Source organism: Bos indicus x Bos taurus, chromosome 16, assembly GCF_003369695.1.
Source record: "Bos indicus x Bos taurus breed Angus x Brahman F1 hybrid chromosome 16, Bos_hybrid_MaternalHap_v2.0, whole genome shotgun sequence".
Lineage (NCBI taxonomy): Eukaryota > Metazoa > Chordata > Mammalia > Artiodactyla > Bovidae > Bos > Bos indicus x Bos taurus.
Window position 1 is genome coordinate 75,144,493 of NC_040091.1, and position 27,053 is coordinate 75,171,545.

General features: G+C 39.2%; 1 pseudogene; it reads left to right on the forward strand.

The window, feature by feature from the left end:
• Nucleotides 1-4,649: 4,649 nt before the first annotated feature.
• On the forward strand, nt 4,650-27,009 carry LOC113906254 (annotated as a pseudogene).
• The last annotated feature ends 44 nt before the right edge of the window (nt 27,010-27,053 follow it).

A 27,053-nucleotide genomic window follows, 5' to 3' on the forward strand; every position in this document is an offset into this window, starting at 1 on the left:
GTTGCCATTTCCTTCTCCAGTGCAGGAAAGTGAAAAGTCAAAGTGAAGTCGCTCAGTTGTGTCCGACTCTTCGTGACCCCATGGACTGCAGCTCACCAGTCTCCTCTGTCCATAGGATTTTCCAGGCAAGAGTACTGGAGTAGGGTGCCATTGCCTCCTCCTACAACAAGGATTAGATGAGGTATTTTGGATGGAGCACTTATGAACAGGATTGGGGTTCTCCAAAGACGTGCTTCCTTTTGCTTCCATTTGTTCTTTTTATTTCATGCTCTCCCTGAGAATTGGTAGAATGTTTGTTCCTGCTCTGTAGCTTCTAGGAGTGAGCATCTATCTTTGGTTTTTTTGGCTTGCAGCTGCATCATTCTAATCTCTGCCTCTCTGGTCACAAAAATATCTCCCTGATTGTCTTTGTCTTTACATGTATTTTCTTCTTCTTACAAGGATGTCAGTCATATTTGATTGGAGGTCACCATAATGACCTCATCTTAATTTGATTACATCTGGTAGACACCCTAATTCCAAATAAGGTAACACTTTTAGGTCCTGGCTGTAAGGGACCCTGTTTGACACATAAGTGTTCACATTGCAATCTCTCAGATTCCTATTTTCCCATATGTCAAATAGATTCACCCAATTCCAACATCCTCCAAAGTTTTCACTCTTTACAGCATCAACTCGAAGGCCCAAATTTTACTTAAATGTCTTCTAAATAAGTTATGAGCAAGACTCAGTTTCTGGACCATCCCTGGGAAAAATTTGTAGTCACATGTGACCCTGTGAACCAGAAAACAAGTAATGTGCTTCCAAAGTACAATGTTAATATTGACATAGGATAGAAATTACCATTCATAAATGGAGAAAGAGATAAGAAAGGGGTCACAAGTCTTAAATTCAAAACCCACCAAGAGAAATCTCATTAGATTCTGGGACCAGAGAACACTCCTCTGTGAAAGTAATGCTCCATGTCAGCCCCTGTGCAGGCAGACTCAGCTTTATGGACCACCAGGGAGGTGAGACTATTTTCTCAGCTGGAAGAGGCCCCGCCTCTTCCTGTTGGCCCCGCCTCCCAGGGCGCTGTCTCTGGAGACATTCCTCCTCTACATGTATGATGCCTGCTCCTTTCAGTCCTAGCTGGAAGCATTTCTGCTAGAATAACCTTCTCAAAAACTTTGTCAGTCTCTTGTGCCCTAATACATGCCAGCTGTTAGTTGTGTGTGTACATCATACATCTTCCCTGGATAACAGCATCCGTGCTTCTGGCTTAGGCTGAGACAACTGATTGGATCTCTACACTCACCTGCATACCCTTGTAAGCAAAGGACTGTCCAGCCTCACTATGGGCTTGATTGGTGAGTATAGTATGTGGATAGGCTGACTCATTTCAAATCATCTCACATTGGTTCCTTCTTCTTTGACAGTTCATTCTTCAATTTTCATCGCATTGAATGTATTTTACTACAAGAAGCAAGACAAAATCAGGTGGGTCTTTCATAGTTGGGTTGGGAATCTTTGGAACTAAATATCCAAGTTCATCTTGGATATTTTGTGTGGTGGTTAATTTTGTGTCAACTTGGCTAGACAGTAGTATTCAGATGCTTGGTGAAATTATCAGCTAGATGTTTATGTGAAGGTATCTTAAAGATTAGATACATACAGTTATATAACCACCCTATTATCAAGATGTAGAATATTTTCATCATCCCAAAGGTTCCTTCATGCCTTTTGAAATCACTCCCTATTCCATAATTATATTATTATTTTTTTAGGGTGAAAGTTTGAGTTCAATGAAAAAAATGAACATTTGAAATAAAACAGTAACTTTTAACTTTATTCTTCAGAAAAATGGTATTTTTAAAGCTAAAGTAAACATATAAATAGTTAAGTACCTAAAGTGAAATTAACCTTAAGTGTTCTGATTGATGTCTCTTAATCACATATATATACCCATATAACTACTACCTAGAACTAAAGAGAGCAAATTTCCAGTACAACATAAGATTTCCTTTTGTCTTTTCCCATTCTGTACCACACCTTACCTCCATAGGCAACCACCCTTATGGTCAGGTTTTCCACGTTTTAAAATTTATATCAATAATAAATTGATTAACCTAGTGAGTGTGTTTGACTTTTTTGTTTAGCTCATGAGAACTGTGAGATTTTGTGAAATTGCTGTCAATAGCTATACTTCATTTTGGTTTCTAAATTAGTGAATATTAATCCATTGTATGAAAATGCTACAAATGCTTTGTCCAGTCTCAGAATGTTCATGGGAACAATTTGTACCTTTGCCATTTATAAATAAAGCTGCTGTGAACCCTGCTGTATGTGTCTTTTTATGGGCATGCACTCCTGATCCTCTGGTGAGGGAGGTTAGGGAGGACAAACTGCCAGTCCAAAATACGTGAGTCAGGAGCATGAAATATTCAATGTAAAGAATATGATCATTAATTGTGTAATTTTTAAAATGTTGATAGATGGTAATTAGACTTATTGTGGTGATTATTTTGAAATAAACAGAAACGTGGAATCACTACACTGGGTAACAGGAAGTAACAGTGTTCTTGGCCAATTCTACGTAAAAAAACAAGCACACTGAAAAAGATCTGGTATGTGTTTATCAAGGCTAAGGCTGGGGATGGGAGAATTGGATGAAGGCAGTCAAAAGGTAACAACTTCCAGGTGTGAGATAAATTAGAACCAAGGATGTAGCATACAATGTGGTAAATATGGTTAATATTGCTGTATCTTATGTATGAAAGTTAGTAGAACAGTAAGTCCTAAGAGTTATTTTCACACAAAAATTTTTTTTTCTATCTTTAATTTTGTATTTATATGAGATGATCTGAAAGTGAAAGTTGTTCAGTTGTGTCCAACTCTTTGTGAGGCTGTGGACTAGACAGTCCAGGAATTCTCCAGGCCAGAATCCTGGAGTGGGGAGCTTTTCCCTTCTCCAGGGAATCTTCCCAACCCAGGGATCGAACTCAAGTCTCCTGCATTGCAGGCGATTCTTTACCAGCTAAGCCACAAGGGAAGCCCAAGAATACTGGTGTGAGTAGCCTATCCCTTTGCCAGTGGATCTTCCCAACCCAAGAATTGAACTGGGGTCTTCTGCATTGCAGGGGGATTCTTTACCACCTGAGCTATCAGGGAAGCCCATATGAGATGATAGATATTCACAAAAGTTGTAGTCATCATTTCAAGATATATATAAATTAAATGATTATGCTCTATATATGGAATCTAGAAAGATTGTACTAACGATCCTACATACAAGACAGCAAAGGAGACACAGATGTAAAGAACAGATGTTTGGACTCAGTAGGAGAAGGCAAGGGTGGGATGCCTTGAGAGAACAGCACTGAAATACATACATTACTGTATGTAAAATAGATAACCAGTGTGAGTTTGATGTATGAAGCAGGGCACCCAAAGCCAGTGCTCTATGACAACCTGGAGGGGTAGGGTGGGGAGGGAGGTGGGAGGGGAGCTCAGGATGGAGGGGACACGTGTATACCTATGGCTGATTCACACTGATATATGGCAAAGCCCATCACAATATTCTAAGATAATTATCCTTCAATTAAAATAAATACAATTTAAAAACAGAACAGAGGGCGGGTGGAGGGGTCGGGAAAAAAAAAAAAAAAGAACAAAACAATTATGCTCTGCACACTTGAAACTTATGCAGTGCTGCATGTCAATTATATGTCAAAAGAGCTGGAAAAAATAACAACCATAAAATATGCTCCCCAGTCCCTGGGATTCTCCAGGCAAGAACATTGGACTGGGTTGCCATTTCCTTCTCCAGTGCATGAAAGTGAAAAGTGAAAGTGATGTTGCTCAGTCCTATCTGACTCTTAGGGACCCCACGAACTGAGCCTACCAGGCTCCTCCGTCCATGGGATTTTCCAGGCAAGAGTACTGGAGTGGGGTGCCATTGCCTTCTCTGACCCAAACATAAGTATCATATAAATACAAAGAATTCACCATAACTTGTGTACTTGGTATTAAGATCTAATGTAATTTTTAAAAAATCTCCTCACTTCCCTGTTGCTTCTGCTAAGTCACTTCAGTCGTGTCCGACTCTGTGCGACCCCATAGATGGCAGCCCATCAGGCTCCACCGTCCCTGGGATTTTCCAGGCAAGAACACTGGAGTGGGTTGCCATTTCCTTCTCCAGTGCATGAAAGTGAAAAGTGAAAGTGAAGTCGCTCAGTCGTGTCCGACTCTTAGCGACCCCATGGACTGCAGCCTACCAGGCTCCTCCATCCATGGGATTTTCCAGGCAAGAGTACTGGAGTGGGGTGCTTGCCGCTGCCTTCTCTGCCTCACTTCCCTAGGCATGTGAAAATACAGATAATTCAAAGGCTGGGAAAAACTTCACCTATTCTCTAGAAATGTTTTAATAAAAATTAATATTTTATGTTACTTTGAAGCCAGTCCACACCCAGTCCCACACAAAGTTGTACACGGACATAACAGGTGTTGAACACAATAGCTTATTGTAAAACCACCAATAGAAATCATTTATGGACATTGTAAAACATTGAACTTTGATATTTATTAAATGGCACTAATTAACTAGCTTCATTGTAAGGCACTTAAATTCGAAGTCACGTTTGCTAGCTGCAAATGAAGTAGATTTTAAACCTCAAAGACGGCCACTGGAGTATTTGTGTGAATGTATCATCAGAAAATCGAACATGTTTTTGCTAATCAATATTGTTCTCACCTTGTGGTTTTCCTGTGCTCATGGGCAAGGTAAGTTGAAAAAGGTATGAACACTCACCCTTCCTCCTACTTCGTTTCTACTTTCATGTATGTATTTTTGATTGAATCAACTGGCAGAAATAGTCTTCAGGATGTGATAACCATAAAGAATATCTTAATGAAATAATGATCACATATTCACCTGAGGGGGAAATAAGATAAATTATCTTCTACATCCTCTGAGTACCACAGTATGCAGAGCCACTGAATATTGATTTGTGAGGTCATGTGAATATGCTCATGAAAATGTGAACAGAAAATATGTCACAGAAAAGCTAGAGTATGACTCCAAAATGTTTAGGGGATTCTTCTTTGTAATACAAGAAATTTAGAGAACAATGTATATCTTCATAATCTTATATGTGGTAAGATTATTGATTTTGCAGATTCACACTTCATCAAATACTAAATTTTAAGTATGTTCAGTTGACTGTATTTCAATTATATCTTAGTAAAGCTACTAAAAGTCATTAACATCACTGCCAAATTAATGTTTAAACAAAATTAGCTACAGGTAACAGGCATCTCTTTTAACAAAATCCGGAGTATATTCTTTATTTCTGCTGCAATGCCAAAACTTTAAAATTGTTTTCAGAGAGCATTAGAAATTGTGAATTAAAAAAAAAAATTAATCACTTCTATCTTGAAATTTATAAGTTCTTCATTATGATGCTTTTCTTCTGTTTTTCTTTTTTAATAATTCAGTCCTTTCTTTCTTGTAAATATGTCTTCTAATGAGTTTTACGATTCCTCATTAAACACTGCTACTGCTAAGTCGCTTCAGTTGTGTCTGACTCTGTGCGACCCCAGAAATGGCAGCAGGCTCCCCCGTCCCTGGGATTCTCCAGGCAAGAACACTGGCGTGGGTTGCCATTTCCTCCTCCAATACATGAAACTGAAAAGTGAAAGTGAAGTCGCTCAGTCATGTCCAACTCCTAGCGACCCCATGGACTGCAGCCCACCAGGCTCCTCTGTCTATGGGATTTGCCAGGCAAGAGTACTGGAGTGGGGTGCCATTGCCTTCTCCAACACTAGGTGTGACTATAATATGCATTGCTCTGCATTATTGATTTCCTAATATGTTGCATGTTGGGTTTTGCATATTATTTAAATCAATTTGTCAATTTTCCTCATAAACAATGTTTACAACACAACAGAGCTTCCTGTCCAGTCCTAAGGGTAACAATTAAAAGCACCTCAGGTCCCAGGTCACCTATAAGAATGGCTCCATTACCAGAGTGCTTGCTGAAAGGGAAGACAGATGTGTTACTCAGTTTATCCCTGGTTCTCAGGTATATGGGAGATGGTCTATTAATCAGTTACAGAAAATATTAAAGGCATATTTCTAAGTAAGAGAGATAGCAGAGGAGAAGGAGTATACAAGAATGAGAGAAATTTGGAATTTTGACAAATCCTTGCCTGATATTCCAGTTGAAAACCAGTCTTCTCATTAGCAAGGGAACTCTTTCTAAAAGTGGCCTTAGAGATAAATGTTCTGAATATTTGTGAATAATTATTTTTCACAATAGATAAGTGCTTCACAATTGTAGACTTCTTGTAAGAACTACTTCCTCATCCAACAGAAATAGAAAGTCATATCTTTTTCTTAATTGAAACTCAAAATTACAGAAATAGATTCATCATCTGTTGTTCATGACCCATTCTCATCATGAAATCACACTTGTTAACGACATATGCTGAAAACTGAAAAATCCAAGAGTAAAGAATAATTATTCCAAATCTCCAACAGTGTTGGAAACATACACTAGAATGTTAACCAAAAGGAATGAGATTAAATTAGTAGTTTATTCCCAATATGGGAAGTGAAGGGGAAGGGGAAAAAAATCCAACATTACAACATGTTACAGCATTAGAGTATCCTGCATGCAACCGTACACTTACATTTACCAGTGTACTGTGTATTTTCATGATATTAATTCACATGCTTCAATTTCACCTTGAATAACTCTTTTCAGGGTTTCTAGTAAGGCAAGTCTAGAGGTATTCAGTTCCTTCAGCATTTGTTGGTCTGGAGAAGTCTTTATCTTCAATTCATTTCTGAATGACAGTATTCTTGGCAGTTTTCTCTTTCAGCACTTGGAATATATCATCCCACTTTCTCCTGGCTACTTAGGATTCTGCTTTGAAATATGCTTAGAGACATATGAGTGTTCCTTTGTAAGTTTCAAGCTTTTATGTTTTGCTTTGATTTTTTTTTTTTCATGCTTTAAGATTTTAAGCCTTTAAGACTTCAAGCCCTTAAATCTTCTCTGTTTTTCTTTAATTTTTGAAGCTTCATTATAGTATGTGTTGTAGCTGCGTCTTAATGTTGATTTTGTTTCAGTTCAGTTCAGTTCAGTCACTCAGTTGTGTCCGACTCTTTGCGACCCCATGAGTTGCAGCATGCCAGGCCTCCCTGTTCATCACCAACTCCCGGAGTTCACTCAAACTCACGTCCGTCAATTCAGTGATGCCATCCAGCCATCTCATCCTCTGTCGTCCCCTTCTCCTCCTGCCCCCAATTCCTCCCAGCATCAGAGTCTTTTCCAATGAGTCAACTCTTCACATGAGGTGGCCAAAGTACTGGAGTTTCAGCTTCAGCATCATTCCTTCCAAAGAAATCCCAGGGCTGATCTCCTTCAGAATGGACTGGTTGGATCTCCTTGCAGTCCAAGGGACTCTCAAGAGTCTTCTCCAACACCACAGTTCAAAAGCATCAATTCTTTGGCACTCAGCTTTCTTCACAGTCCAACTCTCACATCCATACATGACCACAGGAAAAACCATAGCCTTGACCAGACGAACCTTTGTTGGCAAAGTAACGTCTCTGCTTTTGAATATGCTATCCAGGTTGGTCATAACTTTCCTTCCAAGAAGTAAGCGTCTTTTAATTTCATGGCTGCAGTCACCATCTGCAGTGATTTTGGAGCCCCAAAAAATAAAGTCTGACACTGTTCCCACTGTTTCCCCATCTATTTCCCATGAAGTGATGGGACCGGATGCCATGATCTTCGTTTTCTGAATGTTGAGCTTTCAGCCAACTTTTTCACTCTCCACTTTCACTTTCATCAAGAGGCTTTTTAGCTCCTCTTCACTTTCTGCCATAAGGGTGGTGTCATGTGCATATCTGAGGTTATTGATATTTCTCCCGGCAATCTTGATTCCAGCTTGTGCTTCTTCCAGTCCAGCATTTCTCATAATGTACTCTGCATATAAGTTAAATAAACAGGGTGACAATATACAGCCTTGACCCACTCCTTTTCCTATTTGGAACCAGTCTGTTGTTCCATGTCCAGTTCTAACTGTTGCTTTCTGACCTGCATACAGGTTTCTCAAGAGGCAGGTCAGGTGGTCTGGTATTCCCATCTCTTTCAGAATTTTCCACAGTTTATTGTGATCCACACAGTCCAAGGCTTTGGCATAGTCAATAAAGCAGACATAGATGTTTTTCTGGAACTCTCTTGCTTTTTCCATGATCCAGCGGATGTTGACACTTTGATCTCTGGTTCCTAAAACCAGCTTGACCATCAGGAAGTTCACGGTTCACATATTGCTGAAGCCTGGCTTGGAGAATTTTGAGCATTACTAGCGTGTGAGATGAATGCAATTATGCGGTAGTTTGAGCATTCTTTGGCATTGCCTTTCTTTGGGATTGGAATGAAAACTGCCCTTTTCCAGTCCTGTGGCCACTGCTGAGTTTTCCAAATTTGCTGGCATATTGAGTGCAGCACTTTCACAACATCATCTTTCAGGATTTGGAATAGCTCAACTGGAATTCCATCACCTCCACTAGCTTTGTTCATAGTGATGCTTTCTAAGGCCCACTTGACTTCACATTCCAGGATGTCTGGCTCTAGGTCAGTGATCACACCATCCTGATTATCTGGCTCGTGAAGATCTTTTTTGTACAGTTCTTCTGTGTATTCTTGTCACCTCTTCTTAATATCTTCTGCTTCTGTTAGGTCCATACCATTTCTGTCCTTTATCGAGCCCATCTTTGCATGAAATGTTCCCTTGGTATCTCTAATTTTCTTGAAGAGATCTCTAGTCTTTCCCATTCTGTTGTTTTCCTCTATTTCTTTGCATTGATCGCTGAAGAAGGCTTTCTTATCTCTTCTTGCTAGTCTTTGGAACTCTGCATTCAGATGTTTATATCTTTCCTTTTCTCCTTTGCTTTTTGCTTCTCTTCTTTTCACAGCTATTTGTAAGGCCTCCCCAGACAGCCATTTTGCTTTTTTGCATTTCTGTTCCATAGGGATGGTCTTGATCCCTGTCTCCTGTACAATGTCACGAACCTCATTCCATAGTTCATCAGGCACTCTGTCTATCAGATCTAATCCCTTGAATCTATTTCTCACTTCCACTGTATAATCATAAGGGATTTGATTTAGGTCATACCTGAATGGTCTAGTGGTTTTCCCTATTTTCTTCAATTTAAGTCGGAATTTGGTAATAAGGAATTCATGATCTGAGCCACAGTCAGCTCCCGGTCTTATTTTTGCTGACTGTATAGCGCTTCCTCATCTTTGGCTGCAAATAATATAATCAATCTGATTTCGGTGTTGACCATCTGGTGATGTCCATGTGTAGAGTCTTCTTTTGTGTTGTTGGAAGAGGATGTTTGATTTTGTTTAGTCACATATAAACTTCATGAACTTCGATATCCAATCACACCCCTGATTTTGGAAGTTCTCAGTTATTCTTTAAATTAGCTTTCACACTCATCTCCCCTTTCCTCCTTCTGAAAATTCAAGAGTTCACAAGTTAGTTCTGTTGATGCTGCTCCATAGATCATATAGACTTTTTTCATTCTTTTTTTGTTTTTTATTTTTATTTTTGTTGTTGTTGTTTTATTTTCTTTTTGTTCTCCTCTAACTGGATAACTTCAATATGTCACCTATCTCACAGATTCTTTCTTCTGCTTGTTTCATTCTGTGGTTGATGCTCTCTAAAGCATTTTCATTTCATCCTTGAATCCTTCAGTACCACAATTTCTGGAGTTTTTATATGATTTGTTTATTTTTTTAAACTGCTCATTTTGTTCATTTATTGTTTTCCTGCTTTTGTTTGACTGTCTTACTGTATTTTCTTGTAGCACATGGAGTTTTTAAAAACAGCTGTTTTTAAATCTTCATTGGGTAAATCACAGGTCTCCAATCTTTGGGTGGAAATGTGCATGCATGCATGCTAAGTCACTTCAGTTCAGTTCAGTCGCTCAGTTGTGTCTGACTCTTTGCGAGCTGTAGCACGCCAGGCCTTCCTATCCAACACCATCTCCCGGAGTTTACTCCAACTCATGTCCATTGAGTTGGTGATGCCATCCAACCATCTCATCCTCTGTCGTCCCCTTCTCCTCCTGCCCTCAATCTTTCCCAGCATCAGGGTCTTTTCAAATGAGTCAGCTCTTTGCATCAGGTGGCCAAAGTATTGGAGTTTCCGCTTCAACATCAGATTTTCCAATGAACACCCAGGACTGATCTCCTTTAGGTTGGACTGGTTGGATCTCCTTGCAGTCCAAGGGACTCTCAAGAGTCTTCTCCAACACCACAGTTCAAAAGCATCAATTCTTCGGTGCTCAGCTTTCTTTATAGTCCAACTCTCACATCCATACACGACTACTGGAAAAGCCTTGACTAGACGGACCTTTGTTGGCAAAGTAACGTCTCTGCTTTTTAATATGGTGTCTGCTGCTGCTAAGTCACTTCAGTCATGTCTGACTCTGTGCAACCCCAGAGATGGCAGCCCACCAGGGTCCCCCGTCCCTGGGATTCTGTAGGCAAGAACACTGGAGTGGGTTACCATTTCCTTCTCCAGTGGGTGAACGTGAAAAGTGAAAGTGAAGTCGCTCAGTCGTATTCAACTCCTAGCAGTCCCATGGACTGCAGCATACCAGGCTCCTCCGTCCATGGGATTTGCCAGGCAAGAGTACTGGAGTGGGTTGCCATTGCCTTCACCGAATATACTGTCTAGGTTGGTCGTAACTTTTCTTCCAAGGAACAAGCGTCTTTTAATTTCATGGCTGCAGTCACCATCTGCTGTGATTTTGGAGCCCAGAAAAATAAAGTCTATCACTGTTACCATTGTCTCCCCATCTATTTGCCATGAAATGATGGAACCAGATGCCATGATCTTAGTTTTCTGAATGTTGAGCTCTAAGCCAAAATTTTCACTCTCCTCTTTCACTTTCAATAGGCTCTTTAGTTCTTCTTCACTTTCTGCCATAAGGGTGGTGTCATCTGAGTATCTGAGGTTATTGATATTTCTCCTGGCAAACTTGATTCCAACTTGTGCATCATCCAGCCCAGCATTTCTCATGATGTACTCTGCATAGAAGTTAAATAAGCAGGGTGACAATATACAGCCTTGATGTACACCTTTCCCAATTTGGAAGCAGTCTGTTGTTCCATGTCCAGTTCTAACTGTTGCTTATTGACCTGCATACAGATTTCTCAAGAGGCAGGTCAGGTGGTCTGGTATTCCCACCTCTTTAAGAATTTTCCACAGTTTGTTGTGATCCACACAGTCAAAGGCTTTGGCATAGTCAATAAAGCATAGTCAACCTTTCTAGAGACTCTCAAACTAACTCAGATCTTTTACGGGGCACCTTCTGACACTTATTATCCCTCTTTTCCCAGAATTTCTGCGCCTTGTCTGTATCCTGTAATGCACAAGAAAGGGTGCTGACAGCCTGTCTTTTGTTTCCCCAAAAGCAGCACCACACCTTGAACTCATGGTCTCCTCCTGTCCCACAGATTTGAGCCAGATTTCTGTGCACACTCACTGGTGACCTGTCAAAGCTTGCTCTTGCCTCCGATGTCAGTTGTACCCACAGGGAGCTGGCTATAAGGTGGGAAGGTGTGTGAGTGAGGCAGACAGAGTTTCTGTGAAAACTGGACTTCCGCATAAGGACTTAGCTCCATGTTGATTTTCTAAGATAGTGTTTACAGGGGCTCTTGGACTGTGGCTGAGAGGTTGAAAGCTGGTTCATGAGCCACTGTAGGCACCACAGTCAGGACAGAGGCCTGTCTGCCTTTACCTCATGCATGTATGGGTGAGACTCCTTCTGGGTCCCTTGGCATAGGGTGTTGAGTCAGACACCTCCATCCAGGGCAGGTTTCTCTGTGGATGGATGTCTAATTTCTGTTGTTGGGTTAGAAGCAAAAATAATGGATGTCTTATTATTCTGATGTGAATATATTTCTTGTTTTATCATTTTTCTGGATTTCTGTGTTGATATCTGTAAATTATATTAAATGTCCACTTTTCCTAGTCTTCACAGACCTGTCTCATACATAGAACCCTTTCATCAACCAGCCTAGCCAGAGATTCTGGGTGCCTCTCTAACCTCTATGCTCATCCAAACCACCGTCTTTATTTTTAGCATCTTTCAGGGGTCTAGAGTATGCCAACTCCCATTAGTGTCCTGAGAGAGGTAGGCTAGGAGCCAGAATAGTTGGTAAACCTGGGAACTGGAGGTTATCATTTCATTCACTCTGGACTGAGCTGGGGAGAGGAGCTGTGCAAATGCATGCACGCTCCTTCAAACCTTGTGCTCTTCGAAACCATGATTCAGCTCTCTGTAGTCCCCAGGCACCAAGCAAACTCTGGGCTTCCTCAGCTCTCAGGGACAGGTTAGTTAGAAGCCAATTCCTCGGGCAGCAGCTAAAGAAGATGAGGGTCTAGATGTGTGGTGTGACTCTTCCATGAAGAAACTTGGAGCTGCTCACTCCACATGTAGCTGGGAAATGACTTGTGAGGAGTGCTGGCACAGCCATTCACAACTGCTATTTCGTTCTCTGTAATCCCAGGAAACTGGAAATTATGGGCCTCCCAGAGGCAGGCAAGGAGAAACCAGACCCTGGACTAGCATGGATCTCCTTACATATGTTAGTCATCTCAAGTTTTTATACATTTTTTGGTCCTAGAATCCCTAGTGCAATGAGTGTAATTGTGCTAGTAAGAGGATATAATTAATAGATGAAACCATTTTGATTATTAAGATAAAATATTATTTATACATTTTTTTCATTTCAAGTGAAACCTTGTGATGTTCCAGTAATAAAACATGGAAGGTTATATTATGCATTTAAAGGATACTTTCCAGCGAGTGTAGGTCAACAGTTTTCCTATCGCTGCAACCGGTATTTTGTGACTCCTTCACAAAGTTCCTGGGATTACATGACTTGCACCCTGAAAGGATGGTCTCCAGAAGTGCCCTGCCTCAGTAAGTAAACCTCTTAAATTTTATGTGTATAAATCTTTCAAAGTGTGAAGAGACACTAGTACTCACTAGTAAGTGAGTACAATTAGGTCTTGTATACAACAGGAAGGCTGAGGGACATGTTCTATGAGTAAAAAGATCCAAATAGGTCTTCCTTTCCTGAGGAGCTCTTCCTGGAAATCACAGGAGAATTATAGAGACCTTACAAGAATATCTGCATCATTTATACGTATTTTAATTATAAAAACTAAAGATAAATGACATGGAGTATTCATTTATTTTTTTTTTCCTTTTTAATAAGTGTGGTAGTAACTTTCCTTTTTATTAAGTTATATGTTATTTTAGAATACTAATGCACTGTCAGGTAAATACTATAAAGTTAATTTTTGCTGTGCTTTTACCAAACATATGTTATTTTTCTATTCTGTTGTTTTTATGATCCTTAGGACAATGCACTTTCAATTATTTGGAAAATGGATATTACACAAACTCCCAAGAAAAGTATTTACAAGGTAAAACTGTAAGAGTCCGCTGCCATGATGGCTATAGTCTTCACAATAATCAGAACACGATGACTTGCACAGAGAAGGGCTGGTACCCTCCTCCAATATGCATCCGCGTCGGTGAGTAAACTGGGCTCAGACCCCAGTATGTTCCTAAGTTTCTAAGACTCAGCTGTATTATCCACTGAAAAATGTGTAGATCAGCCTCTTGTTTTGTCTGAGGACCTATTTAATTTTATTCTCTAACAAGCGTGTATGAGTGTACAGATTCCTAGATAAGTGTATAACCAAATAAATGTGCCTATTGATGGACATTAGTCAAGAAAATGAAAAGAATCACAAAGAAGAAACCGTAATAACAGGGTGAAGTTAGAAAGCTGGCAGAATAGGAGTTTTGCTGTCTCTCCTGATATAAACACAGCCTTTGACAGTCACGCATGAAGGAGTATCTTTGTGGGAGGCAAGGAGTCTAGCAGAGCGATTACAGCAAATACTCAAGACCCGGCACGTCACAGAGGCTTGGAGGAACAGCCTCACCCTTCGTGTGTCGCCCTCCCCTAAAGCGGCACAGCTTAGTGCCAAGAGACACCGCTCAGCACGGGATTTTACCTGTGGGGGAATCAGAGCATCTGACCAAGCGTGGCTTCCTCAGCCTCCAGCACTGATGAGAAGGCGCCCTTCTCTCTCCCCTCATCCAGGACACAGGACACGGGGGTCACCTGCATGGCTGAGGGGGGGGGGGAGAGGCCGGCTGTACAGCTTCCAGAGCTAGAACTCATTGAGGGACATGGATCCCACTGACCATGTTGGAGACACTACCAGGAAGCCCACCCTGTAGGCATTGCAGACACCTTGCTTGTGGGTCCTGCTCACCCACGGGCACCTCAACACATCCACATCATCCTGCCCCAGGGCCAGCTCCCTGTGTAGGTCCTCACGGTGGTGTCCCAAGCCTTTGATCTGTGAGACGTCCAGAAGCCAGTCTGACTCCTGGGACTGTGAGAAAGCACACAAACTGACTATTCAGCATTGCCCCAGGGAAGCAGCCGGGAAGCTGTCAGCACAGAGACTGGCTTTGCTGGGTGGAGAGAAGCAGATGAGCTTCAGAATTCTCTCCCAAGAGAAACTGAGATATGTGGCCAGGTGTATCCTTAAAAGAGGTCTGGAAAAGCCTCAAAATCCTATCAGTGACAGAGTGAACTTCTCTCCCCAAGGAAAGTCTGTAAAGACTAGAGGAAGTGACTGCTGCTTTAAATGCAAACAGCATGCTTTAAACGCAAAACAAACATGACTATAAGGAACACAAAGATCAAGGACTATAACACAAACAGAAGAACATAATAATTATACAGCAACTGATATCAAATAATGAAATGATGGGTGTTCACTAAACTTACTGTTGTAAACATATTATTATATATAAGTCAAATCATTACACTGTGAGTGATCGGTCACTTCAGTTGTGTCCGACTCTTTGCAACTCCATGGACTGTAGCCTGCCAGGCTTCTCAATCCATGGAATTCTTGAGGCAGGAATACTGGAGTGGGTTGCCATGCCTTTCTTCAAGGGATCTTCCCAATCCAGGGATCAAACTCACGTCTCCTGCACTGGCAGGTGGATTCTTTAACACTATCACCACATTTAACACCCCATAACCTGTGTAGTACATAAGATCTACTGTAATTTTAAAAAATTTATCAGTTTCCATAGCCCATGAAAATACAGATGATTCAACAGGCAGAAAGAACTTCACCTACTGTCTTGAGATGTTTTCTTGAAAATTAGTATTTTATATTACTTCTGGAGCCAGTTCATACCTGGTCGCACATAAAGCTATGGCTATATTTGTCAGGTGATGAATAAAGTAACTTACCATGAAACTACCAACAGAAAACATTTAGGGATAGTGTAAGACATTGAACTTTGATATTTACTAAATGATGCATTAACCAGCTTCGCTGTAATACACTTAATTTCGGAGTCACATTTGAGAACTGCAAATGAGGCAGATTTTAAACCTCAAATGGTGCAACTGGAATATTTGTGTGACTGTACCATCGAGATAAACCTAACGTGCTGTTACTAATCAATGTCTTTCTCACCTTGCGGGCTTCCACTGCTTAAGGACAGGGTAAGTTGAAATTGATTCAGACACTCAGCCTTCCTCCTTAATGTAATTTTATCTACTTTCATGTGCATATATTTTTGATTGAATCTCCTGGTAGAAATAACCTGCAAGGTGAGATACTTATAAATAATACCTTAATGAAAAAATCAACATGTTCACCTAAGGGGGAAATAAAATGAATTGTTTTCTGTATTCTGAGTACCACAGTGCGAAAGGCCACTGAATATTGCTTGTGAGGTCATGTGGATATGCTCATGAAAATGTGAATAGAAAATATGTCACAGAAAAGCTAGAGTATGACTCGAACATGTTTGGGAGATTCTTATTTGTAATATGAAGAAACTTTGGGGAACAATGGTTATTTTCATAATCTTGCATAGGGAGATGATTTTGCAGATTCAAACCTCATCAACTCCTATATTTTAAATATGTTTAGTTGACTATATTTCAAAGTCACTAACAACGCTGTCATGCTAATGTTTTAACAAAATTAGATCTAGGTAACAGGCATATCTCTTTTCACAAAATGTAGAATATATTCTTAATTTTCAGTGTAATGCCAGTATATTTAAATGCCAGTTCATTTAAAAATTGTTTTCAGAGAGCGCTGAAAACGTTGAAAACGTAAAAAACTGTTCAATGGAAAACTCTGGGCTGCAATCCTGACACTGTCCTAAAGGTTCCCAAGGGATTCTGTGCACATTTCAGTCTAGGAGCCATGGCTACAGCCTCTTGTACCTTACATCCCCTCAATCTCACTGAGGAATTATACACATCACTCACTGCAGTGTCCTTAAGCATTTGCCCAAAATATCATTAAAGAGTAGTTTTGTAAATTATACCTTTATTTTTCTGTTATTTTGTCAGATCTTCTATTTGGATCTTTTGGTCATCTTCTTCCTTCAACCGTGTTATCCTCAATGTGTGTTAATCCCACTTTTTTACACTAATGAATTGGCAACAAAGTCATGAGACAGACTCCTTTATTCAGTATATCAAACTTTGTATGTATTATGGCACTTATATGTAATTTATATATTAATGCATTTAATTAATTTTTGCATATTCAAATCATTCTTTTTCTTAATTTCACTGGTTTCATATAGAATCACTTTTAATTTTGGCAATTTTTTTGTGTTGGCAATGGATGTATATCAAAATTAAACCTTCCTATTCATATCAGTAAATGTATTCATAATTTGACTATTTATAGAAGTTGAAGTGTTTGCACTGCCACCAAGTTTTTTTCCAAAAAATGTCCTCTGTCCTTCCTACAATGTCCCTTCTAATAACTTACAATATATAGCACTTCTTCTAAGATGATGGAATCTCAGTGTGCTTTTCTTTAATTACCCATGATTGGTTAGAGAGCGCAGATAGTCTCCTTCATATATTGGTACTTTTGGTTTCAAGTTCTTGCTTATGTGGACAGCTGGACACACATCAGAATGGTGATTTTAGGACACATGTGTGCACTTCTGTGTGATATCATGTAAGCTCCTGTAAAATCGTTTATTACTTTCAATTAAACTATCAAATATGACAAGCAGTACATAAGTTAAATTTCAGAGTTAGTGAAACATAAAATCTTTCTTCCATTTATTCCTAGGACTTCCCTGTGGACTTCCACCTTCAATTCAGAATGGTGCTGTACGTCACAAGAAAGACAGTTACCAATATGGAGAAAAAGTCACATACACCTGTGACGAAGGATTTAGGATTTATGGATTTGCATCTATAAGATGTTTAGGAGGAAAATGGTCCCGTACACCAAAATGCATAAGTATAGTGCATTTCATTTTATTCTAATGCTGATAAATATCTTTAATTAAGAGCATAGATGGTACAAATATGAAACTAAGCAGTAATTCTAGAACTTTACAAGGCATCTTGTGAAAGTTCTGAATTCTAGTAGGGAATTAACAATCCTAGTAATAACAGAAGTTTGAAAACAGGAGCTAAATTATCTCATTTTCATATCAACTTGGGTGCAGTTTGGACATCCTCTGATAAACATTCTCAGATTTCTGGTCTTTGTTCCACACGACTGTATCACAGTTGACCTCTGCTTATCAGTCTTATCACTACTCAATGTACTGTTAATTTATCAATCATTTCTTTATAATACATAATTTTCTAAGACACGTGACGTAATTCAAGGTAACAGATTTTGATACAAGAAACAGAAACACGTTTATAATGTAGGCGGCCTGCAATGGGGAAAAAGAATTTAAGTGTGAGAAGTATGCTCTCAAGCATCACACGCATCCCTATCTCTTTGAATATCACCATTCCCATGTTGTACTTCTGATGAGTATAGAGACACTCAGTGTGACTAGGTCAAGATGTCTGACATGTGTTTTAAGTTATAAGAGAAATTTGTACAATATTCATTGGTTTGATATGTACCTATCAATTTTTCTGGAATATAATCATTGGTCACTATGTATTTTTAAAGATGGACTAAACTAATATATATTCCTTTTTTTTCAGGCACAGATTGTTTTAACTTGCCCAGCTTTGATGATGCTGTACTCACAGGCAAGAAGAAGAAATCATACAGATCAGGAGAACAAGTGGCTTTTAAATGTCGACCATATTATCAGCTGAATGGATCCAACACTATACAGTGTGTTAAGAGCAAGTGGATAGGAAGGCCAGTGTGCAGAGGTACTTTGGTAAAATTTTTAAATTTTATTGTTAAAGTATCTTAAGTAATATAATATTCACCATCATTAAATGGCCATAGATTATTCGTTGTTCTTATTGTCGTTCAGTCGATAAGTCGTGCCTGACTCTTTGCGACCCCATGGACTACAGCACACCAGGCTTCCCCGTCCTTCACTATCTCCCAGAGTTTGCTCAGACTCATGTCCATTGAGTTCATCTCATCCTCTGTCACCCCCTTCTCCTGCCTTCAATCTTTCCTAGCATCAGGGTCTTTTCCTGTGAGTTGGCTCTTCACATCAGGTGGCCAAAGTATTAGAGGTTCAGCTTCAGCATCAGTCCTTCCAATGAATATTCAGGGTTGATTTCCTTTACAGTTGACTGGTTTGATCTCCTTGCAGTCCAAGGGACTCTCAACAGCACCACAGCTTGAACCCATCAATTCTTCAGCACTTAGCCTTCTTTATGATCTAACTCACCCATCCATACAGGATGAATGGAAAAAAACATAGCTTTGACTATACTGCCCTCTGTAGGCAAAGTGATGTCTCTACTTTTTAATACGCTGTCTAGGTTTGATACAGCTTTCCTCTAAAGGAGCAAGCATCTGTTAATTTCATGGCTGCACTCACCGTCCACATTGATTTTGGAGCCCAAGAAAATAAAATCAGTCACTGCTTCTACTTTTTCCCCTTCTATTTGCCATTAGGTGATGGGACTGGATGCCACGATCTTAGTTTCTTGAACATTGACTTTCAAGCCAGCTTTTTCTCTCTTCTCTTTCACTCTCAAGACTCTTTAGTTCCTCTTTACTCTCAGCCATTAGAGTGGTACCATCTGCATATCTGAGGTTGTTGATATTATTCCAAGAAATCTTGATTCCAGCTTGTGATTCAGCCAGCCTAGCATTTCACATGATGTACTCTGCATAGCAGTTAAACAAGCAGGGTGACGATATACAGCCTTGTCATACATCCTTCCCAATTTTGAACCAGACAATTGTTCCATGTCAAGTTCTGACTGTTACTCCTTGACCCGCATACAGACCAAAAAAGTTTATGTCTCAACATAAAAAGAGATGGGATTGTGTTCTCAGTGTTTAGCGTTGTAGCCCAATAATTCTAAAAGCACATCCCTGGCACAGCAATCTCAGTATATTCTGGAAAACTGTTAGATATGCAAGCAGATTCACAGGCTCATTCAGACCTGTTGAATGAAAACCTCTGGGGCTGCAACTCTGACACTGTTTTAAGGAATCCCAAGGGATTCTTTGCATATTTCAGTTTAGGAGTCAAGGCTACAGCCTCTTGTACCTTACATCCCCTGAATCTCACTGAGGGATGACCCATCACTCACTGTGGTATCCTTAAGCATTTCCAAAAAATACCATCAAAGAATAGTTTTGTTTCCCAGATATGTTTGAATCTTTTAATTAATCATCTTCTTCCTTCAACAATGGTATTCTTCAAAGTGTGCTAATTCTTAATCAAGTTTCTAAAGAAGTATCTACTGTGTTTATTTTTCTAGGTGTCTTAAGTTACAGTTAATAAACAGAATGACTATAAACCAAATCCTGATGATTTAAATCAAATCCATATGATCTTATTATTATGACTTTCTTATGGTTTATAAATTCATTGTGAATTTATATAACACTGATTTTACTAAACTCAGAAAGAGTTGTCCAGAAAAGCTCTCATTTTCACTGGCCTGAAATCATGTATTAACCTGCTAGTGAAGGCTGGGGCAGAGATTTAAGGTAAAAAAAGCTTAATTTGCACTGAAAAATATTGCTTTATCTCCTTTTCCTTAATCTTATATGTAAACTTATTGAATTTAGCAGTCTTTCATGACAGATTACCTATTGAATTTAAGTAACCATGGAATATATTTGACATTCACTCATTGGCTTATTGTTCATAAGGATCATTATATTAGAAATACTTTTTTTCTTTTTTTCAGATGTTTCCTGTGTGAATCCACCCAGAGTGGAAAATGCAGTTATACAAAGTGAGAAGCCTAGGTATCAAAATGGTGAGAGAGTACGTTATAAATGCACTGGAACTTACGACATTTTGGGGGACATAGAAGTGACATGTTTAAATGGAACTTGGACAAAACCACCTCAGTGCAAAGGTAGAGTATCTTGTCTACCCACTCCTTGATTTAAGAGAAAGTTCTATACAGTCAGCAAAAACAAGACCAGGAGCTGACTGTGGCTCAGACCATGAACTCCTTATTGCCAAATTCAGACTTAAATTGAAGAAAGTAGGGAAAACCACTAGACCATTCAGGTATGACCTAAATCAAATCCCTTATGATTATACAGTGGAAGTGAGAAATAGATTTAAGGGCCTAGATCTGATAGATAGAGTGCCTGATGAACTATGGAATGAGGTTTGTGACATTGTACAGGAGACAGGGATCAAGACCATCCCTATGGAACAGAAATGCAAAAAAGCAAAATGGCTGTCTGGGGATGCCTTACAAATAGCTGTGAAAAGAAGAGAAGCAAAAAGCAAAGGAGAAAAGGAAAGATATAAACATCTGAATGCAGAGTTCCAAAGACTAGCAAGAAGACATAAGAAAGCCTTCTTCAGCGATCAATGCAAAGAAATAGAGGAAAACAACAGAATGGGAAAGACTAGAGATATCTTCAAGAAAATTAGAGATACCAAGGGAACATTTCACGCAAAGATGGGCTCGATAAAGGACAGAAATGGTATGGACCTAAGAGAAGCAGAAGATATTAAGAAGAGATGGCAAGAATACACAGAACTGTACAAAAAAGAATATTGGAGTGGATTGCCATCCCCTTCTCTAGGGGATCGTCCCAACCTAGGGATCGAACCTGGGTCTCATTCATTGCTGGTGGGTTCTTTACCAGCTGAGCCACCCATGTGCTCCTGCACATCAACCAGGAGACATTTAGGTTGTCTCTGTGGCCTGCCTATTGTAAATAGTGCTGCAGTGAACTGTGGTGTTGGGGAAGACTCTTGAGAGTCCCTTGGACTGCAAGGAGATCCAACCAGTCCATTCTGAAGGAGATCAGCCCTGGGATTTCTTTGGAAGGAATGATGCTGAAGCTGAAACTCCAGTACTTTGGCCACCTCATGTGAAGAGTTGACTCATTGGAAAAGACTCTGATGCTGGGAGGGATTGGGGGCAGGAGGAGAAGGGGACGACAGAGGATGAGATGGCTGGATGGCATCACTGACTCGATGGACGTGAGTCTGGGTGAACTCCGGGAGTTGGTGATGGACAGGGAGGCCTGGTGTGCTGTGATTCATGGGGTCGCAAAGAGTCGGACATGACTGAGCAACTGAACTGAACTGATCTGATCTGATTAGGAATAAAATATGTTGATATAAATAGATATTGAAGAAGTTCTTAGGGAATAATTTTTTGATTAAAAGAAAATGATGGTGCTTAACATATTCTTTTGTGGAATGAATAAATAATCTCACATACATATTTTATGAAATAGTTTACCAGATTTGAACGGTTGGAATCATGGAAAATTTCCAGTCTTAAATATTAAGATAGTTATTTCTTGAAGAATAAATGTGTTAAAGATACCATAAGTACATTTGACAGCCCAAGGAATTTCACTCTGAGACATGCAATAGGCAACTGGGGTCTGATAATAGAATGTGGCGTCTTTTGGGATTCTTCACATATGGGTGATATTTAAAGTTATTAATGAGTTGAACTCATTCAGGGAATTAGTGTACACATAAAAAAAAAAAAGTCTGAAACTTGATCTTAGGACGCTTCAGTGTTTAGAGTTCAGAAAGGAAATCTAAACAAGAAATTGTTGTAAGTCATATCCCTAAGTCATGTCCAACTCTTTGCGACCCCACAGACTACAGCACACCAGGATTCCCTGTCCTTCACTATCTCCCAGACTTTGCTCAAACTCATCTCCGTTGAGTCCGTGATGTCATCCAACCATCTTATCTTCTATCGCTTCCCTTCTCCTCCTGTCCTCAATCTTCCCCATCATTACAGTCTTTTCCAATGAGTTGGCTCTTCACATCAGGTGGCCAAAGTATGGAAGCTTTAGTTTCAGCATCAGTCCTTCCAATGAATATTCAGGGTTGATTTTCTTTAAGATTGACTGGTTTAATCTCCTTGCTGTCCAAGGGACTCTCAAGAGTCTTCCAGTTTATCAAGTTAATTTTTGCCTGGTGTGAATTTTTGGCAAATTCTACTTGAATATGTTTTCCTGTTTAAACAGCATACAGCTCAGCATACTGTTTTTGTGTTCACCTGCCACTCTGTCTTTAAACTGAAGTATCTAGACCATTTACATTTAAAGTAACTACTCTTAGGGACAGTGTCTGCCATTTTATTATTTGTTTTGTGTGTGTTTTCTTTGTTTCTCATCTCCATTTCCTTTTCTTCACTGTGGCATTTTGAACACTATAGAATAATTTAACTGTGACACATCTGCATTGCTTTTGAGTACATGCTTTCTCTGCAGGGCTTTATTAATATTGCTCTAGGCATTAAGGTAACATAGGTAGTTTATCACTCCCTACTGTTGCTGACATTTCATCACCTCAGGTGAAATGTGGAAACCTTATTTCCATTTAGATTTATTTACCCTCCCCACATTTTTAACATAAATTCCTTAAATATTCCCTCAACATATACTGAGCACTATATCAAATGACATAATTTTGCATGACCATGATCTAATAAAATCATTAGGGAAAAGACAGTCTTATTATATTTACCCCTGAATTTTAAAAATCAATTCTATTATTTTTCCTTCCTTCCTAAAGTCTCAATCCCTTTTCTATTTTCCTTTCTATCTTAAGAATTCCCTTAGCAATTCTTTACGTAGGTCTGCTGGCGACAAATTCTGTTTTCCTTTGTCTGGGATGTCTTTCTTTCTCCTTTTAATCCTATAGGATGGTATCACTGGATATAGAATTTGGGGTTGATGATTCTTTTCTTCCAGGATTGGAAAAATGATGTCACTTTTTCCTGGCTCTGTTGTTATGGATGAGAACTCTACTGATGCTTGGATCCTTTTTCTGTATAAGTATTGCATAATATCTATCTAGCTGCTTTTGAGATTTTTTCCTTTGGTTTCCAGCGATTTAGTTATGATGTATCTTGACATTAATTTCTATGGGTTTATACTGTTTGGAATTCTTCAGATGTTTTAATATGTGGTGTTGGGGAAGACTCTTGAGAGTCCCTTGGACTGCAAGGAGATCCAGCCAGTCCATTGTAAAGGAGATCAGTCCTGCGTGTTCTTTGGAAGGAATGATGCTAAAGCTGAAACTCCAATACTCTGGCCACCTCATGCGAAGAGTTGACTCACTGGAAAAGACTCTGATGCTGGGAGGGATTGGGGGCAGGAGGAAAAGGGGACGACAGAGGATGAGATGGCTGGATGGCATCACCAACTCGATGGACATGAGTTTGGGTGAACTCCGGGAGTTGGTGATGGACAGGGAGGCCTGGCGTGTTGCAATTCATGGGGTCGCAAAGAGTCGGACATGACTGAGCAACTGAACTGAACTGAACTTTAATATGTAGACTTGTGCTTTGTGCCCTATTTGGGAAATATTCAATCATCATAGTTATTTTTTCATCTCAATCCTCTTTCTTTTTACCTTCGGGGTCTCCAATCTTTTACTATCTTCCTATGGTTGCCTGAAGCTCTGTCCATTTTTTTTTTCAGTCTATATTCAAAGTTAGTCTGTAGTTAAGCTTTTATCCCTCTGTCATCTGCAGTGTATTATTGAGCCTATCCAATGTGTTTTTAAAATTATATTAGTCTTTTTTTTTAGTTCTATAAATTCAATTCCATTAAGAAAAAGCATTTACCAGTTATTTCAATATCTGTGTCATCTCGGTGTTGTCTTCTGTGGATTTGTTTTTTCTTTTGAGGCTTTCCAGGTCCTTGGTATTATGAATGATCTGTATCCTAGACTTTTGGGGTATTATCATTTTTGAGACCCTAGATTTTATGGAATCTTTCATATATCAGGCCTCCATTACTGCCAAGCAGGGTGTAAGTCAGGGTCCCCACCTGGCCTCCACTGACTCAGGGAGAAAGGGCAGAGCGATCTTGCTTCCCAGCCATGTGAGTGGAGGTCTGGGCTTCTCGCTCGGCCCCTGCTGATCAAGGCAGGGAGAGAGTTAGTCTTAGGCTTCTGTTACGGTGTATTTCTAGAGTAAGTCAGTATTATAAAAATTCTTTGTCTCGCTAGCCTACTCCGTTTCTGGGCTTCCCCAATGTCTCAGCAGTAAAGAATCCGCCCACAGTGTAGGAGCTGCAGGAGATGTAGGATTGATCCCTGGAGGAAGATCCCCTGGGTTGCATGGCAACCAGTATTCTTGCCTGGAGAACCCCATGGACAGAGGAGCCTGGCGGGCTACAATCCATAGGGTCGCCAAGAGTTGGATACAAGTAACTCAGCAGGCATACACACACCACTTTCTGGGCCTCTGATGAAAAAGATCAAGTATTTCTTGAGACCTTTTTTTTTTCTTTTTGCTTGAAGTTGTTATCATTTCTGGGTTGTCATCTCAGTGGCTTGACCAAGATACACAGAAAGCAAATTAAAACCCAAGCCACCGTCTGCAGTGTAATTTCTTGAATCTCAAGATCTCTAATCAGATTGACATCTTCTCTACATCTTTTAAAATCTCCTGTGTTGGTTTTTATAATGTCAGGATTTTTAATTATAAGAAGGAATACTTCACAGATGTAATAAGCATCTCAACTTGTCCCAGAAAGGAAGTCCACTATTCAAATCTGTAATTGTTTGAATTTTATTTAAGGAGTTGATGGAGCTAATGTTTTTTTGTAAACAATTTGAAAATCAATAAAAATGACTAGAGATTCAAGACACTGCAGTATGTTGTACATAAGGACAAAAGAAATGTTTTATTTCCCTTCAGTATCCATCTGCCTAGCATACATTCACTAAGAAAATGTATTTTAATACCAGAACCCTGCACAGAAGACATATTTGTGAATGTATTATGTGTGATTTCAAGTGGGGTAAAAGTAAACCTTAAAAATATGCCTTTCCTGTTAAGTGATTGGATTTTCTTCAATAAATCATTTCTGTCATCAGAAGTCACAAGTCTCAATATTACATAGTAGGCTACATTTTTTTCCTTTATTTTAAACTGTGGGGGGTGGTGGTTTTTCAGTAAATCAAACAACACAGAATTTAGACTCTCAAGGAAAATGTGGGCCTCCTCCAAAAATAGATAACGGAGACATCACCTCATTCCTCACACCTGTATATCCTCTGCGGTCAATTGTCAGTGTCAGTGCCAGGCCTACTGTGAGCTTCAGGGAAACAGAAACGTGGGTGAGAATGGAGAGTGGGCTGAGCTGCCAAAGTGCTTGGGCAAATGCCCCAGTCTTCCCATGGATCCTGGGGAAATCCTGGTACTGGGCATGAGGCTTAGCTGTTTATAATAGAGCTTTCGTGGACTAACAAGCCATTCTGTTGCATGCTTGATTACCAAATATTACTATGTGTGGAAATAAAGTTTGAAAATCTTCTGGTCAGGAACAATAGCAACAAGAGGTTCCTTAATGAAATCTTTCATAAGTTAATTGACATTGTAAGTCTATGATTATAACATTTAATTATTACATTAAATATAGTACCTCATTCTTACTTTTAAAATAATGAAACCTGCATGATAGATTTTCAATGAGTTGGTTTGGAAAAGGTTTTGAGAAGGAATTTTTGGACTAGAGAAGATTCTACTCGAAAGCTTGAAATTCTGTGTAAAATATTTGTTCACTATATAATATTTTATGTTTATATTTTTATCTTCAGAGGCCTGTGAAATTTCAGAAGAAATGATGAAGAAACATAACCTACAGTTAAAATGGACTTCAAAAAAACTTTACTCAAAAACACAGGATCATATTGAATTTATATGTAAACGTGGATATCATCCAGTGACACCATATCCCACATTTCGAGCAGCTTGTCGGGAAGGACAAGTGGTGTATCCTCACTGTGGACAAGACACTGGTTAAATGCAGTTGTATATACATGTACTGAGAAGTTTCATTATTAATCCAGTTCTCAGTTTATCAAGTATTGTTTAACTCATTTTGATTCATAAATCAGATGTTATGGGGACGATGAAATTATAATCAGGAAGACTAATGAATCACTTCTTTAAAGCACCTCATTAAACTTGGCAAACCAAGTGCTATGCGTCCTGTTGATAAAATACCCGAGTATGAAATTAATGCAATCACTTCAATGCCTCTTCTATAGATCAGTTTCCTAACTTTCTCAAAGATTTCTCCATAACTTCTGAGGTTTTCTGAGACTCTTTCAGAAGAAAAAGGAAAAGAATCCTTGTTGGTATCTTCAAAATAATATCATTTCCAAACATGTAAAGAGCGAACTATGTCATACATATGATAGTAACAAGATGTAAGTAGATATTTCTTATTTTTGCTCATCTACCAAAAGGTAAATATACCAAAAAGTGATGAAATACATAACCATTTACAATATGCATATCTAGCACACAGCAATTCAAAGAAAGAGGAATTAGAATCCAATTGGGTACATAATGATTATAACATGACATTAAAAGTGATTAAAGTGGTTAAAAACATTTGACATCTAGCATAAACACACATGTACATAAACACACTATGCTTTAAACACTGAATGTGTTTTTATAGAAAAATATTGGCAAGAAGCATAATAGAATATTTAGAATAACTATAGTTGAATTTAGAGATAA